Here is a 15,654-nt window from a genome sequence, read left to right on the forward strand (position 1 = left end):
TCAACACCCCTATAAAGAAAGTTTGCTTAAAACTAACCTCTTTATTCAATGTATTCATACAACACATATGCAAACAATGGTATCTTATATTTCTCTGCTTCTAAATCCTAGTTCAGAAGACACAAAGCTAAATTGACTCTTATACCATGTGCCTTAAAGTAGGTCATCAAAATATTCCTATATTTTATTCACATATGTTTGCAGCTGAACACATCCTTGAAGAAACATCACCGCTTCCTGAACCACTTATACTTTTGTTGTGACCATTGCCTGGACTAAAAGATATATATGTATACATATAGGGAACATACTTAGAAGTTACTGAAACAGAGTCAGAACATTCCTCCAAGGCCCAGTGTAGCCGATAACCTTCCCCTGCTGACCATGGGTGAAGTTGATAATTCTTTTCTTCAAAATATGACTAGGGTCCTCCACATTGTGAACCAATACATTCAGGATTTCACTTTAGCTAAAGATCTTCTCAGAACTTCCCATTCTGTAAATCTGTTCTCAGAAATCTCCTGTTCTGAGATACATCCTAGACTCATTCCTCTTTGAAGAGGCCCTGAGAACTACCCTGAATGATGATGTGACTCCTTCCCCATCAGTGTGGCCTTGGATCTTGCTCACCTCTTGATGGTGTACACTGCCTTTGACCAAATGAAACTCACACATTGCTTTATTCACAAGGTGACATGAGACATGCTTTTTCAAATAATAGTGTGCCAAAGCTTGTATTCTAAAGCAGTCCCTCATGACTTTGAATTACCTCACATGGATATACTCTAAATAATAGAGAATCAAGGCTTTTACCTTTTACCATTGTGGATAGGGAAATATGTTCTTCCATCGGGTTTGAGGTCCCAGGTCCTATATATAGAATCATTGATTGATTCCAATCAAGCCAATCACTAGAAATCAAGAGCACCCTTTGTTGCTACCCATATATGGACATATTAAGACAAACTGAATGAGCAACAGATCCAGAGACAGTCATCCAAGCTGTTTAAAAAAGGCTTGGGTTGTTACCTAAACTTCCCCAGATTTAATACAAGATGTAAAATTTCTACCAACTAAAGAAGTATAGAAATTGAAGGGCATTGTTGGAGAAAATCCTTCACCAAATCAGGTTACAATGACATCCATGTGTCACAGGATGTTTCATGCTACCAACCCCAACTCCAAGGGTTTTCTAACACATACCATTGCACAATCAGATCTCAAAGTTTTCTCTTTCTTAAAGGCGTCGAGATCTTCCTTTTTCCCTCAGTTACCTAAGTCATTGAACAGAATGTCAGACCTCCCTCCTACAACTGAGCCTACTCTACTCATTCCCTGGTTGCCTTATGTCTTCTCAAGTACTCATATAAAGGAAAGAACCCCAAATTTTGATTATTTGAAAGTGGGCAGAAGTCACTTCACTTCTGACTAAAGAGGCCCCATGGTCTCATGGCATACCTCTGTAGAAGCCAGAATCAGATTCAATAACATGTAGTTCAATGTAGTACAAAATGGGACCTTCAACCACAAAAACTATAGGCAGTCAGTTCATGGCCAAGGGTGTATATGCTATGGAATGATGCTCACGAGATATGTCAGGTTTGGCTCCTAAGGGCAAGTCTCATTGATTCCATCTATACTTGTGAGGAGTTTCAGTTGTAGCCTCTAGCTCTGGAAGTCCCAAGAGCATCACTTAATTACAAGGACATCTTATACCTGATTTAAACTCATTTTACTTAAGTGCCAATCTTGACCAAGATTACCAGGCAATCCTGATTGCGATTTCGCAGTGGGTCATCATAAGATACTTGTTGTAGATCAGAGGGCAGAGTATAGAAAGCTAAAATTAACATATATGCAATCTTACTACAGATGGTTGTCAGAAATGCAATTTTTCCATCTCTCATTTATGGATGTGTACACATGTACACTTATACTTATATATATATCATATGCACATATATACATCACACACACACACACATATATATATATATACACACACATTATACATAATATATATACATCATATGTATACATTTACACATCTTATTTATACACATATGATATATATACATATATATATATATATATATATATATATATATATATATATATATATATATATGTATCGATGGAGCATCAGAGTTCAGATAATCACTTACCCTGATGGAAGAGCATGCTAATGGAAACTGGAAAGAATAATCGGAAGAAAATTAAGCAATACCATACTGTTTTCCCACCACCAAAGGTGAGCTAGAATTTTTCCTTCTTCACAGTTAGGTGACTAGATCTTGGTAATTGGTTAAAAATGGCCAGGCACTTTCTTGTTTAGCAAAGCAGTTCAGGATGACTCCATAAGTTGCAGTTATGAACACAGGTTACTAAAACTGCACCTATTTCCTAGCCATCTCAACACCATCCCCTTTAGATGAAGGGGAATCAGCACTTCACTTTGATTGGTGGCCTTCAGGTCTTTATTTTTTGACAAATAATACTTTACACCATCCCCTTCTGTATAAGATCTGTTATAAGAAGGACTGGAATTTACTATTGAGATCTCATATTTTTTTTTTTTTTTTTGCCCAAGAGGACCAAGATTAAAGAGTCCTTAGAGCATACTCAACCTTCTAATAGGGAGCTTTAGTTCAAGTATAACCCTCTAATAGGGAGCTTTAGATCATGTTCATCTAATAATGGCCACTAAATAAATATAGGTTTGGCCAAAGGTACTTCACCTAATTATGATCTGTGTTAGCAAATCGTGAAACTTTCATTATCTCTCCTATATACCATCCTTCATGCTTATACCCATGTCGTTGATGATTAGCTTCAAGAGGACTTAGAGACTGAAAATCATGACTGCTGAATAATACTAATGCTTGGACCCCGGTTAGAGCCTACCATGGTGTAACTGAAAATGTGAATATGTAAAGTAGCCCTAGCTTTCCTGCTCAATTTAGGCTTGAAAACTCCCTTATCCTAAAATAGGTTTGTCACTTTAAGCAGATTCTACATCTTCTTTAATATTCTACTCTTAAACATCATTACTTTAAATCACCAATTTATGTCCACTATATATCAAATGTATATTCTGTATATAAGTGTCTGCTATCTGTCTTATAAGACTGACAGTTCCTGAGATCATCTCTGGCACCCAGGTCTAAAACTCCACTTCTAGTCAAAAAGGTCCTCAGTAGCTAACCTATTTGACAAAGAATGATTCTGAACCATTCTACTTTTGGTGAAAGATGGCACAAAATTTACACTTAACTGTGTCTCATATTCAAAACTTCCTCTAGGAAGGACATCAGAATGATACCTTTTGCTCCAGTTGTTCTCAAATTCACATCTTCTGTCCAAGGGGTCTGTAAAGGTCATCATTTCAAAGAAGAGATTCAGTGTCTCTCCTTTTCCCTATGGGAGTATCAACACTCCACAACTACTCAAAGTATACAAGTTTTTTCTCTGTATAGTGGGCAAGAACACTTTTACCAAAGGACAACATTGGCCTGAAATATCTTCTTTTGCCCAAGGGGTACTCATGCCTGCACTCTCTATTGGCCATCTTCAGCACTTCTTCTCTTGATTTTGTGAGCCTGCTACATCCCAACTGTCTAGGATTACATACAAACTTCTTCCTGCTAAAGGTATTCTGAGACATTCCTCCATGGAAGAAAGGGGTTTTGATCTTTTCTTGTCTGACAAAAGTCTTCAAAGCCCAAAGACAACTGTTGGAATAAAATGCAACCTATAGGACTGATGCAAGAATTACTACCTGGACTTTCAAATGGCATGAAAATATATGGACATTCTAAATACTGAAAAAGAATAGGAAGCTGATCAAGCAATACTGGATCTTCCTCTGCTCCACGAGGTACTTACATTTTCTCCAGCATGAAATGGTCTTTCTTATTATTTTAAAATAATTTTACAGAGATTTTACAGTTCTAACAAACAGGTATAGAATATCTCCTTTGCACATTTTCTCAGAAATCCCGGTGATGTCCACGGTGCAATAACAAATTTTTCCCATGAAGTCTTGCATATTACCTTTTTGAGGACTGACACAACAGTCCTACTTCTGTTCAAGTTCCCTACCTCCACCATCTTACCCAGTAAGATTTAGACTTATACAATTAAGAAGACTCCAGGAGGCCAAGGAATTACCACAGATTCCCCATATGCCAAATGTATTTCCTTTCTTAAATTTCTAAGTTTATTGTCCTGGGAAACACTGTTCTGACCGAAGAGATCTCAGAGAAATCTGGACTGAGTTCTCAAACAAGAGTCTAAAAGCAAGCATAAATCCGACTACTGTCTTCATTGTGTTCCCTTACACAGAGGTGTCCTTTCACATGCAGAGGAATGTGTAGATGGATATATATTTGAATAAGACACTGAACCCAACACTACTCCATTAGAGCCTTGTACAAGACTTCTAAGACTGTTGACTGCCTACCATGGACATTCAAATGTGTATTCTTTACTGTGATTTCCAGTTTGGAGTTGCTGAAGTAGTGTTTGGCTGTAATGTTCTATAATTTTCAAGGTATCAATTAACCTTCAACTTCTGCTCAGTAGTGCTCCAGACATAAGAGGAAGAGAAGCTATGCACATTCCATACAGTCTAGGGGAGATCCTTTTTCACCCTTCTACTTTAGAACATCAAAAATCTATTACATTTTCCTAGACGGACAGCAACAATTCCTCTCCTGCACACAAGGAAATTAGATATGCTTCCACCTATTCAAAGGAATCTGAGTATCCTCTTTTCATTTATTTGATTTTTTAATTTAAATTTCAAATATACCCTTTCTTGGTTTCCTGTTCATAAGACATCTATCTGCTCTCCCTCCCCTTCTTCGATAATGGAGTTCCCATCCACATCATCCACCCGTCTAGTCTTTCTGACCTTCCTTACACTGGGAGTCCAAATTTGGAAGGACTAAGAGTTTTTCCTCCCCTTTGTGCCCAAAAAGGCCATCCTGTGCTACATATACATCTACAGCCATGAGTCAATCCTTGTATATACTTTGGGTGATGCTTTACTCCCTGGGACCTATCGTTGTTGGGCATTGCTGTCCTATGAGGCTGCAAGCCCCTTCAGGTCTTTCAATCGCTTCTGTAATTCCTCCAACAGGTGTTCCAATGTCAGATTAATGTTTTGCTGCTAGCATTCAAATATGAATTTGACCTGTTGTGGCTGTGTCTCTCAGGAGACAGCTATATCCAGTTCCAGTCAGCATGCACTTCTTAACTTCAACAATCTTATATAATTTGGTGACTGTATAAATGTATATGGGCCACAGGTGGGGCATGAATTCCTTCAGTCTCTGCTTCTCCCTGTGCCTCCACATACCCTCCTGTGAATGTTTTTTGTTCCCCCTTTTAAGAAGGAGTGAAGCTTCCATACTTTGATTATTCTTCTTGAACATCATGTGGTCTGTGGATTATATCTTGCGGAATTCGAACTTTTGGGCTAAAATCCACTTATCAGAGATTGCATACTATGTGTCCTTTTCTGTGATTGGGTTACCTCACTCAGGGTGACGCTTTCTAGGTCAATCCATTTGCCTATGAGTTTCATGAATTCATTGTTTTTAATGCGGAGTAGTAGAACATTGTACAGATGTATCACATTTTATGTATCCATTCGTCAGTTGAAGACCATCTGGATTCTTTCCAGTTCCTGGCTACTACAAATAATACTGCTATGAGCATAGTGGAGCATGAGTCTTTGTTGAATGTTGCACCACCTTTTGGGTCTATGCAGAGTACAGGTAGAGCTGGGTCCTCAGTTAGGGCATTATCCAATTTTCCCAGGAAACTTCAGAATGATTTCCAGAGTTATCGTACAGGTTTGCAATCCCTCCAATAATGGAACAGTGTTTTTCTTTCTCCATAACCTCACCAACATCTGTTGTCACCTGAGTTTTTGATCTTAGCCATTCTGACTGGTGTGAGGTGGAACCTCAGGAGTGTTTTTATTTTTATTTCCTTGATGACTAAGGATGTTGAGCATTTCTTGACATACTTCTCAGCTATTTGTTATTCCTTAGTTGAGAATTCTCTGTTTAGCTCTGTACCCCATTTTTCATAGGATTGTATGGCTCTCTGGTGTCTAACTTCTTGAGTTCTTTGTATATTTTCGATATTAGCTCTGTATCAGGTGTAGGATTGAAAAAGATCTTTTCCCAATCATTTGGTTGCTGTTTTGTCCTAATAACAGTGTCCTTTGACTTACAGAAGCTTTGTAGTTTTATGAAGTCTCGTTTCTGATTCTTGATCTTACAGTACAAACCAGTGGTATTTGGTTCAGGAAAATTTTCCCAGTGCCCATGTGATCAAGACTCTTCTCTACTTTTTCTTCTATAAGTTTCAGTTTATTGGGTTTGATGTAGAGGTCTTTGATCCACTCATACTTAAGCTTTGTATAGGGCAATAAAAATGAATCGATTTGCATACTTCTACATGCTGCCCTCCACTTGTTGAAAATCCTATCGTTTTTCATTGGATGGTTTTAGCCTCTTTATTAAATATCATGTGACCATTTATGTGTGTGTTTGTGTTGGTGTCTTCAATTCTATTCCACTTATCAACATTCCCAGGAATCTGTACAAATACAACTTTTTTGTCATTGTTCTTTGCTTTTTAATCACTATTGCCCTGTAATACTGCTTGAGGTAAGGAATGGTGATTCCCCCAGAAGTTCTTTTATTGTTGAGTACAGCATATGTATGTTGTGCCATCACTTGTATTAAATTCTTAAAAGTCTTTAATCTTTCTTTATTTCTTGCTTGACAAGTTATCTTTGAGTAGAGCACTGTTCAAGTTACAGTTATGTGTGGGCTCACTGATGTTTTTGTGGATATTTAAGACCAGCCTTAGTTTGTCACGGTTTGATAGGATGCATGGACTTATTTCAGTCTTCTTCGATCTGTTGAGTACTGTTTTGTGACTTGATATATGATCAATTTTGGAGAAAATACTATGAGATGCTGGGAAGAATATATTATTTTGTTTTAGGATTAAATATTCTATAAATATCTGTAATGTCCATTTTGTTCACAACTTCTGTTAGTTTGTCTAGATCTTGGTTTAATTTTTGTTTCCATGATCAGTCCATTGATGAGATTGTGGTGTTGAAATCTCCCACTATTATTATGTGAGGAGCAAATGGGTGCTTTGAGCTTTAGTAAGGTATCTTTTAGGAATGGAGGTGCCCATGTATATGGAGCATACATATTTAGGATTGACAGTTACTATTGGTGGGATAATCTTTTGATAAATATGAAATTTCCTTCCTCACCTGTTTCGAAAACTTTTGGTTGATAGTCGATTATATTCCATAGTAGAATGGCAAATCCAGCTTCCTTCTATCAGACCATTTGCTTCAAAATTTGTTTTCTAGCCTAATACTCTCAGGTAGTGTCTGTCTTTGTCTCTGAGTTGTGTTTTCTACATTCAACAAAATACTGGGTCCTCTTTATGTATCCATTCATTTAGTCTATGTCTTTCTATTGGGGAATTCACTCCATTTTGTTAAAAGATATTAAGGAATAGTGATTGTTGCTTCTGTCATTTTTGTTGTTAGAGGAAGAGTCATGTTTGTGTGTCTCTTTTCTTTTGGTTTCATTGCAAGATTAGTTTGTTGCTTTTTCTAGGATGTAGTTTCCCTCCTTGTGTTAGAGTTTTCTACCTATTATCTTTCGTTGGGCTGGATTTGTAGAAAGATACTGTATAAATTTCGTTCTGTCATGGAATATCTTCGTAATTCCATATGTGTTAATTGAGAATTTTCCTGGCTATAGTAGACTGGAATGGCTTTTGTGTTCTTTTATGGTCTAGAGTATTCCAGGATCTTCTGACTTTCATAGTATCTGGTGAGAAACCTTGTGTAATTCTCATAGGTCTGACTTTATATGTTACTTGACTTTGTCCCTTATTGCCTTTAAACTTCTTTCTTTATTTTGTGCATTTGGTGTTTTGACTATCATGTGATGTGAGGAATTTCTTTTCTGGTAAAATCTATTTACAGCTCTGTTGGCTTCTGGCATGTTTTTCGGCATCTCTGTCTTTAGGTTGGGGAAGATTTCTTCGATAATTTTTTGAAGATATTTACTGGCCCTTTAAGTTGGGAGTCTTCACTCTCTTTTATACTTCTAATTGTAACATTTGATCTTCTCATTGTGTCTTTGAGTCCAAATGACAGGTAACTTGGAGCATAAAAGTTGGTCTTATCTCTGCTTTCAAGTGTGTAGGCACCCTTACCAACTGGTTTTCAGCTCTCAGCACAGCCAGAAAACAATAATGTCCTTCAGCTGAATTCTCTTAGGTCCCTGTGTAAATATTGTGTACCTACTTCAAATGATAATCTCTGAAAGCCTATTTTATCCAAAATAGTTTTGTTGCATATGTGTGTGTGTGTGTGTGTGTGTGTGTGTGTGTGTGTGTGTGGTTGGGTGTGTGACACATGTCCAGCAGACTCTGAATGGCCATTCCTTCAGTCTCCTATGAACAATCTCTCCCTACCCCTCTTATGGATATTTTATTTACCCTTTTAAGGGAGGAGTGAATAATCTGCATTTTGGTCCTCCTTCTTGAGTATCATGTGGTCTGTGCATTGGATCATAGGTAACTTGAGCATTTGCACTGATATCCAATTAAAAATGAGTGCATACTTTGTTTTTCTGTTATTGGGTAACCACCCTCAGGATGATATTTTTTTAGGTTCATCCATTTGCCTATGAATTTCATGAACTCATTATTTTTGATAAAAGAGTACTAATCCATTGTGTAAATATAGGCCATTTTCTGTATCCATTCTTCTGATGAAGGACATCTGGGTTAATTCCAGCTTCTGGATATTATGAATAAGGCTGCTATGAACATAGTGTAACATGTGTCTTTGTTGTATGTTGGAGCATCTTTTGGGTATAAGCTCAGGGGAGGTATAGCTGGGTCTTCAGCAACTGCAATGACCAATTTTTGAGGAAACTCAGGACTGATTTTCAGGGAGGTTGTACCAGTTTGCAATCCCAACAACAATGGAGGAGTGTTTCTCTTTCACCATATCCTTGCCAGCATCTGCTGTCACCTGAGTTTTTGATCTTAGCAATTCTGACTGATGTGAGGTGGAAACTCAGGGTTGTTTTGATTTGCATTTCCTTTATGACTAAGTAGGTTATACATAACACAAATCGTTCTAAGAAATGATGTTACCCTAACTGTTGGTCTGTATATAGCTCTGTGCCAATTGAACAATTTCTATCTCCTTCTTCAAAGTTCAAGTCCAAGGATATCCTATACCCAGTATTGCTTCTGGAAGTGAGTAATTAGCTCACAATTTCTGTAGGAAATTTAGACCAGGGTATCACAGGGGCCTCAACCGCTGAGTTGAGTTTCTTTGTTTGGATCCCAGTTGAATGACTCAGGTTGCACTCTTTTTCCTAATGACAGTGCCCTTTGCCTTAGAAAAGCTTTACAATTTTATGAAGTTCCATTTGTCAAATCTTTATCTTAGAGCATAAGCCATTGGTTTTATATTCAGGAAATTTCCCCAGTGCCCAAGTGTACAAGACTCTTTGACATTTTTCTTCTACTAGGGTTAGGTTATATGGTTTTATGTGGAGACCCTTGATCCACTTTTACTTGAGCTTTGTATGCGGTGATAAGAATTGATTGATTTCACTTCTTCTACATGCTAATTTCCAGTCAAACCAGCACTATTTGTTGAAAATGCTATGTTTTTTCCATTGGATGATTTTGGCTCCTTTGTCAAATACCAAGTTCCTGGTGTGTGCCTTCATTTCTGGCTCTTCAATTCTATTCCATTGATCTGGGTATTTGTCTCTGTACCATAACCATTAAATTTTTATCATTATTTTTCTGTTACACAGTTTGAGGTAAGGTATAGTGATTCCCAAAGAAGGAAAAGATCTTTACCAATCCTGCAAAAGATAGAGTCCTTATATCCAAAATATACAAAGAACTCAAGAAATTAGACCGCATTGAGACAAATAGCCCTATTAAAAAATGGGGTCAGAGCTAAACAAAGAATTCACAGCTGAGGAATGCCGAATGGCTGAGAAACACCTAAAGAAATGTTCAACATCTTTAGTCATAAGGGAAATGCAAATCAAAACAACCCTGAGGTTTCACCTCACACCAGTGAGAATAGCTAAGATCAAAAACTCAGGTGACAGCAGATGCTGGCGAGGATGCGGAGAAAGAGGAACACTCCTCCATTGTTGGTGGGATTGCAGACTGGTACAACCATTCTGGAAATCAGTCTGGAGGTTCCTCAGAAAACTGGACATTGAACTGCCTTAGGATCCAGCTCTACCTCTCTTGGGCATATAACCAAAAGATGCCCCCAACATATAAAAAAGACACGTGCTCCACTATGTTTAGAGCAGCCTTATTTATAATAGCCAGAAGCTGGAAAGAACCCAGATGCCCTTCAACAGAGGAATGGATACAGAAGATATGGTACATCTACACAATGGAATATTACTCATCTATCAATAACATTGCCTTTATGATATTCATAGGCAAATTGATGGAACTGGAAAATATCAAGCTGAGTGATGTAACCCAATCACAAAAAAAAAAAAAAAAAACACGCATGGTATGCACTCATTAATATGTTGCTATTAGCCTAAATGCTTGAATTACCCAAGAGGCCTAGAACACATGAAATTCAAGACTGATGATCAAAATGTGAATGCTTCCCTCCCTTAAAATGGGAATAAGAGTACCCTTGGCAGGGAAGAGAGAGGCAACATAAAAACAGAGACAGAAGGAACACCCATTCAGAGCCTGCCCCACATGTGGCCCGTACATATACAGCTACCCAATTAGACAAGATGGATGAAGCAAAGAAGTGCAGGTGGACAGGAGGCAGATGTAGATATCTGCTGAGAGACACAGCCAGAATATAGCAAATACAGAGGTGAATGCCAGCAGCAAAGCACTGAACTGAGAACAGGAAACCCGTTGAAGGAATCAGAGATATAACTGGAAAACTTGCAGGAGCTCAAGACCCCATATGAACAACAATGCCCAGCAACCAGAGCTTCCAGGGACTAACCCACTACCTAAAGACTATGCATGGACTGACCCTGAACTCTGACCTCATAGGTAGCATTGAATATCCTTGTAAGATCACTCGTGGAAAGGGAAGTTAGTCCTTGTTCCTGCTAAGACTGAACCCTAGTGAACGTGATTGTAGGGGGGAGTGTGGCAATGGGGTGAGGATGGGGAGGGGAATACCCATAAAGAAGGGGAGGTGGAGGGGTTGGGGTATGTTGGCCTGGAAACCGGGAAAGGGAATAATACTCAAAATGTAAATAAGAAATACTCAAGTTAATTTTAAAAAAAGAAATGAAAGGATCCAGTGTTAGAAATATGCACAAAAAATTAAGCGAAAGACTACAAAAATTTGGAAGGGAGATGAGATGCGGGCAGGTCTAGAAGGAGCAGGAAGGATTGTGGGTGCACTTGATCAGAGCACATTGTATTACATGTACGAAATGTTCCACAAATGAAAAGCAAACCTTCCCATCCTTTTGATATCTTTATGCTGTGTTACAATGCAAGGCTTTCAAGAGGAACACAGATCAGATATCAGCTCCTGCTTCTTCTTTTACGGGTGTCCTTGTGGTGAATAAATTTTACAAGCAGAAAAAAAAATAAAGAAGTTCTTTTCTTGTTGAGGATAGTTTTCTCTGTCATGGGGTTTTTGTTTTTTCAAATGAGTTTTCAAATTGCTCTTTCTAACTGTATGAAGAAGTGAGTTGGATTTGTGATAGCAATTGCCTTGAATATGTTGATTGCTTTTGGCAAGTTGGCCATTTTTGCAATATTAACTCTACCAATCCATAAGCATGGAAAATCTTTCCATCTGAGATTTTCTTCAATTTTTTTCTTCACAGACTTGAAGTACTTGTCATAAATATCTTTTACTTGCTTGGTTGAAGTGACACTGAGGTATTTTTTATTATTTGTGACTAATGTGAAAGTTGTCATATCCCTAATTTCTTCTCAACCTGTTTATCCTTGAAGTAGAGGAAGTGTAATGATTTGTTTGCGTTAATTTTATATCCAGGGACTTTACTGAAGGTGTTTTTGCCTGAAATAGTTCTCTGGTTGAATTTTTGGGGTCACTAAAATATACTATCATATCATATACAAATCATGATATTTTCAATTCTAGAATTCCCTTTGATCTCCTTTGGTTGTCTAATTTCTGTGAATAAGATTTCTAATGCTATATTAAAAAAGTAAGTGGAGATTGGGCAACCGTTTCTATTCCCAGATATTTGTTGAATGGCTTCAAGGTTCTCTCCATTTATGTTGATGTTGGGTACTTTTTTTGTAATATTGTTTTTACTATGTTTATGTATGGACCTTGAATTTATTATATGTACCAAATCTTTTAACATGAAGAGGTATTGATTGTTTTCATTCTTTGTCACCATCTAACAAGATGATCATTTGTTCCCCCACCCTGTGAGTTTGTTTAAATAATTGATTTTTCTACATGCTGACCTCCATTTGATCCAACACCATTTCTTGAAAATTCTGTCCTTTTTCCATTAAATGGTTTTAGCACAGTTTTCAAAGATAAAGTGACCATAGGTTTTTGCATTCATTTCTGGATCTCCAGGCTTGGATATCTGGTAAAACTTTCAATTACCATGGATGGAGAAACCAAGATACTCCATGACAAAGCCAAACTTACAAAACATCTTTGAACAAATCTAACTCTACATAGGAGAGTAGATGGACACTTCCAACACAAGGAAGGAAACTACACCTAGGAAAAATTTGGGAATTAATCTTTCAACAAACCCAAAAGATGATAGCCACACAAACGTAATTCCATTCCTAACAATAAAAATAACAAGAAAGAACAATAAATTTTATTTAATATCTCTTATCTTCAATGGACTTAGTTCTCCAATAAGAAGATATAAACCAAGGGGTTGGATAAATAAAGTGGACCGAACATTTTGCTGCATACAGGAAACACACCTTACTTATATAGACAGTCACTATCTCAAGGTAAAAGGCTGGAGAGAAATTCCAAGCAAATGGTCCCAAGAAACAAAACAGAAATAGCCTTTCTTACATTGAATAAAATTGACGTTCAACCAAAGATATCAAAAATGATAAGGAAGGACAAAATAATTGTCAAAGAAAAAATAATACTAAGATGAACTATCAATTCTGAACAACTATGTTTCAAATGCTAGGGCACCTAAATTCACCAAAAGAAACATCACTAAGACTCAAAGCATATATTGGCGCCAACACAATAATAGTGGGAGACTTCAATACCCAAGTTCATCAATTGACCGTTTGTGGAAAATGAAACTAAATTGATACAGTGAAAATAACAGAAATAATCATCCAAATGGATTTAGCAGATATTTAAAGAACATTTCATCCTAAACTACAGAATATACCTTTTTTTTTTTGCACCTAAAAGTAACTTCTCCAAACTTACCATATACTCTGTCACTAAACAGGTCCCTATAGATACCAGAATACTGAAATAATCCCATGCACCCTATCAGATTATCATGGACTAGTGCTGGTCTTCAATACTTTCTTATTTTTATATTTGTTTTTATTATCGATATTTGCTTAATGTGGTATTTTTTGAAACACTAGCTTTCTTGATAGTTTGGCACTATGAAATCTAGGTTGGGTTTAGCCTAATAGTAATTCTTCCATTTTGCCTCTGTAGTAGCAAAAATGAGAGCTCCATTCCATTCTTTGGTTTATACTATATTTTGAGTGAACATTTTGGGCACACAGTGCATTTAATGGTTTTCATCTCTTCTTAAGTATATATTATTATTATCTCATCTTAAAAATTTGTAACTTGACAATGACATTTTTAATATCATGTTTCTGAATGGGTCTTTTGATCTCAGTTTGTTTATATTTTATCTCCATTTTAAATGGATTTTCCTTTGTGAATATTTTCTGTCTTTAAGTATGTTTGTGCCTTTATGAGATTTTATTATTGTTTATCAATGAAAAAATGCATTTTATTTACACCAGCAGCCATACAGGAAGGGGAACACAAGAGTTAGTTAGCTATTTGTATAGTATTGGTTACTTATTAAAAAATAAAAATCTCTGAAACAAAGGACAGTGATTAATTTCACACTATCCTCCCCCAATGTTCCCAGCATACAGTAATTCCTAGTAATGGCCTGAGGTCATGTGGTGTTGGGAAATACTTTATGGAAGAATAAACCCACAAACCACAGAATATTTAAAGAAAATCTTTCTTCCATACACACAGATACATAATACGATTACAGGGAGGTCAATACAATTAATTAAAGAAGATGTAAAGAATATGTTGTTACAAGAAACTGAGGACAAGGAAAGAATTTCAAACCACTGTCAACTATACAATGGTGAACATTTGTTCCCAAAAAGTAGTTTGTGTGCCAGAACAATAACAGCTGTACTGGACCCACCTTTTATCTACACAGAGTGGGGAGCTATGGTCCTATTGGAAACAATGAAGACAGAAAACCAAAACAATAGCAAAAGGGGGAATTAATATAAGCAATCTGGTAATGCAAACTACCAAAGACATCTTTATGTTCTAACCAGAAATCGCAGGAAAACTCATATCTGAGCGCCCTATCTAATGACAAGAGTGAGCAAGCCATGGCCTTTCTCCCTTTCATATTTTTAAGTACTTTACAGAAACAAGAATCTCAGATTGCTTTATCCATGATTTATGAAAGGGTTTTCTAGGCGTCATGTATTAAGAAATCATTTAAAAGTATTTTTAGCTCCTGACAAGTTTTTATTAAAGTCCTCAAACTTCTTGGACTTAGATCCCAAAGTGTAACTAGGCCAAACCTGAGCTGTAAAACTATGACAAGGCAACAATAACAGATATTTTCATGGCCCAAGCACTATAGCAATATACTATTGAGTACAGAGATCCAAATTTATTCAAACAGATAAGAGAGAAGGGAGAAAAAAAGTTAGAAAAGTGATGAAGAATCAACACCTCCCTTGTGTATGCCAGCATTTATGGTTCTGCAGTAAGTCCTAAGAGGCAGTATCCAAGTACCAAGGGGAGGAAAGGACTAAGGACAAGACAGGGAGATAAACTAGCATGGCAGGTGTATGTAAGAGAAAAACTTAGACATGAAAATGTCCTGTAATTTAAAAAAAAAGATTTTTTTCATTATTTTCTCATTCCAATCAAAAGAGACATCCATGAATGATTCTCCTCTAAGGCTTCCATAAAAGAGGTAAAACAAAAACGAATATAAACATTGAAAGTTTGAAAATAAAACAAAAGTAAAATAACTTGTGTACGTTTCAGAGCAGGAGCACTGAAAAATGAACTAAATCTGGTCAAGATGAAACCTAGAGTGAGAAGTAGGAACTAGAATTAAGAGCTGCAAGAGATAGGCAGGTGAGGAGTGACAGGAACATGGCCAGGCCTGAGAGATAAGACTGGTCCTTTACAAGGGCACAGAATGAGGTAAGAAAACATTTCAAATAAAGCAGCACCTTTCCTTTATGCTCACCTCAGTAATCCCATCCTCTAATAACCCCCATTTACATACTAAAATAGAAGAGTTGTGGTATGTATATCAC

This window comes from Rattus norvegicus, chromosome Y (genome assembly GCF_036323735.1).
Source record: "Rattus norvegicus strain BN/NHsdMcwi chromosome Y, GRCr8, whole genome shotgun sequence".
NCBI classification, from domain to species: Eukaryota; Metazoa; Chordata; class Mammalia; order Rodentia; family Muridae; genus Rattus; species Rattus norvegicus.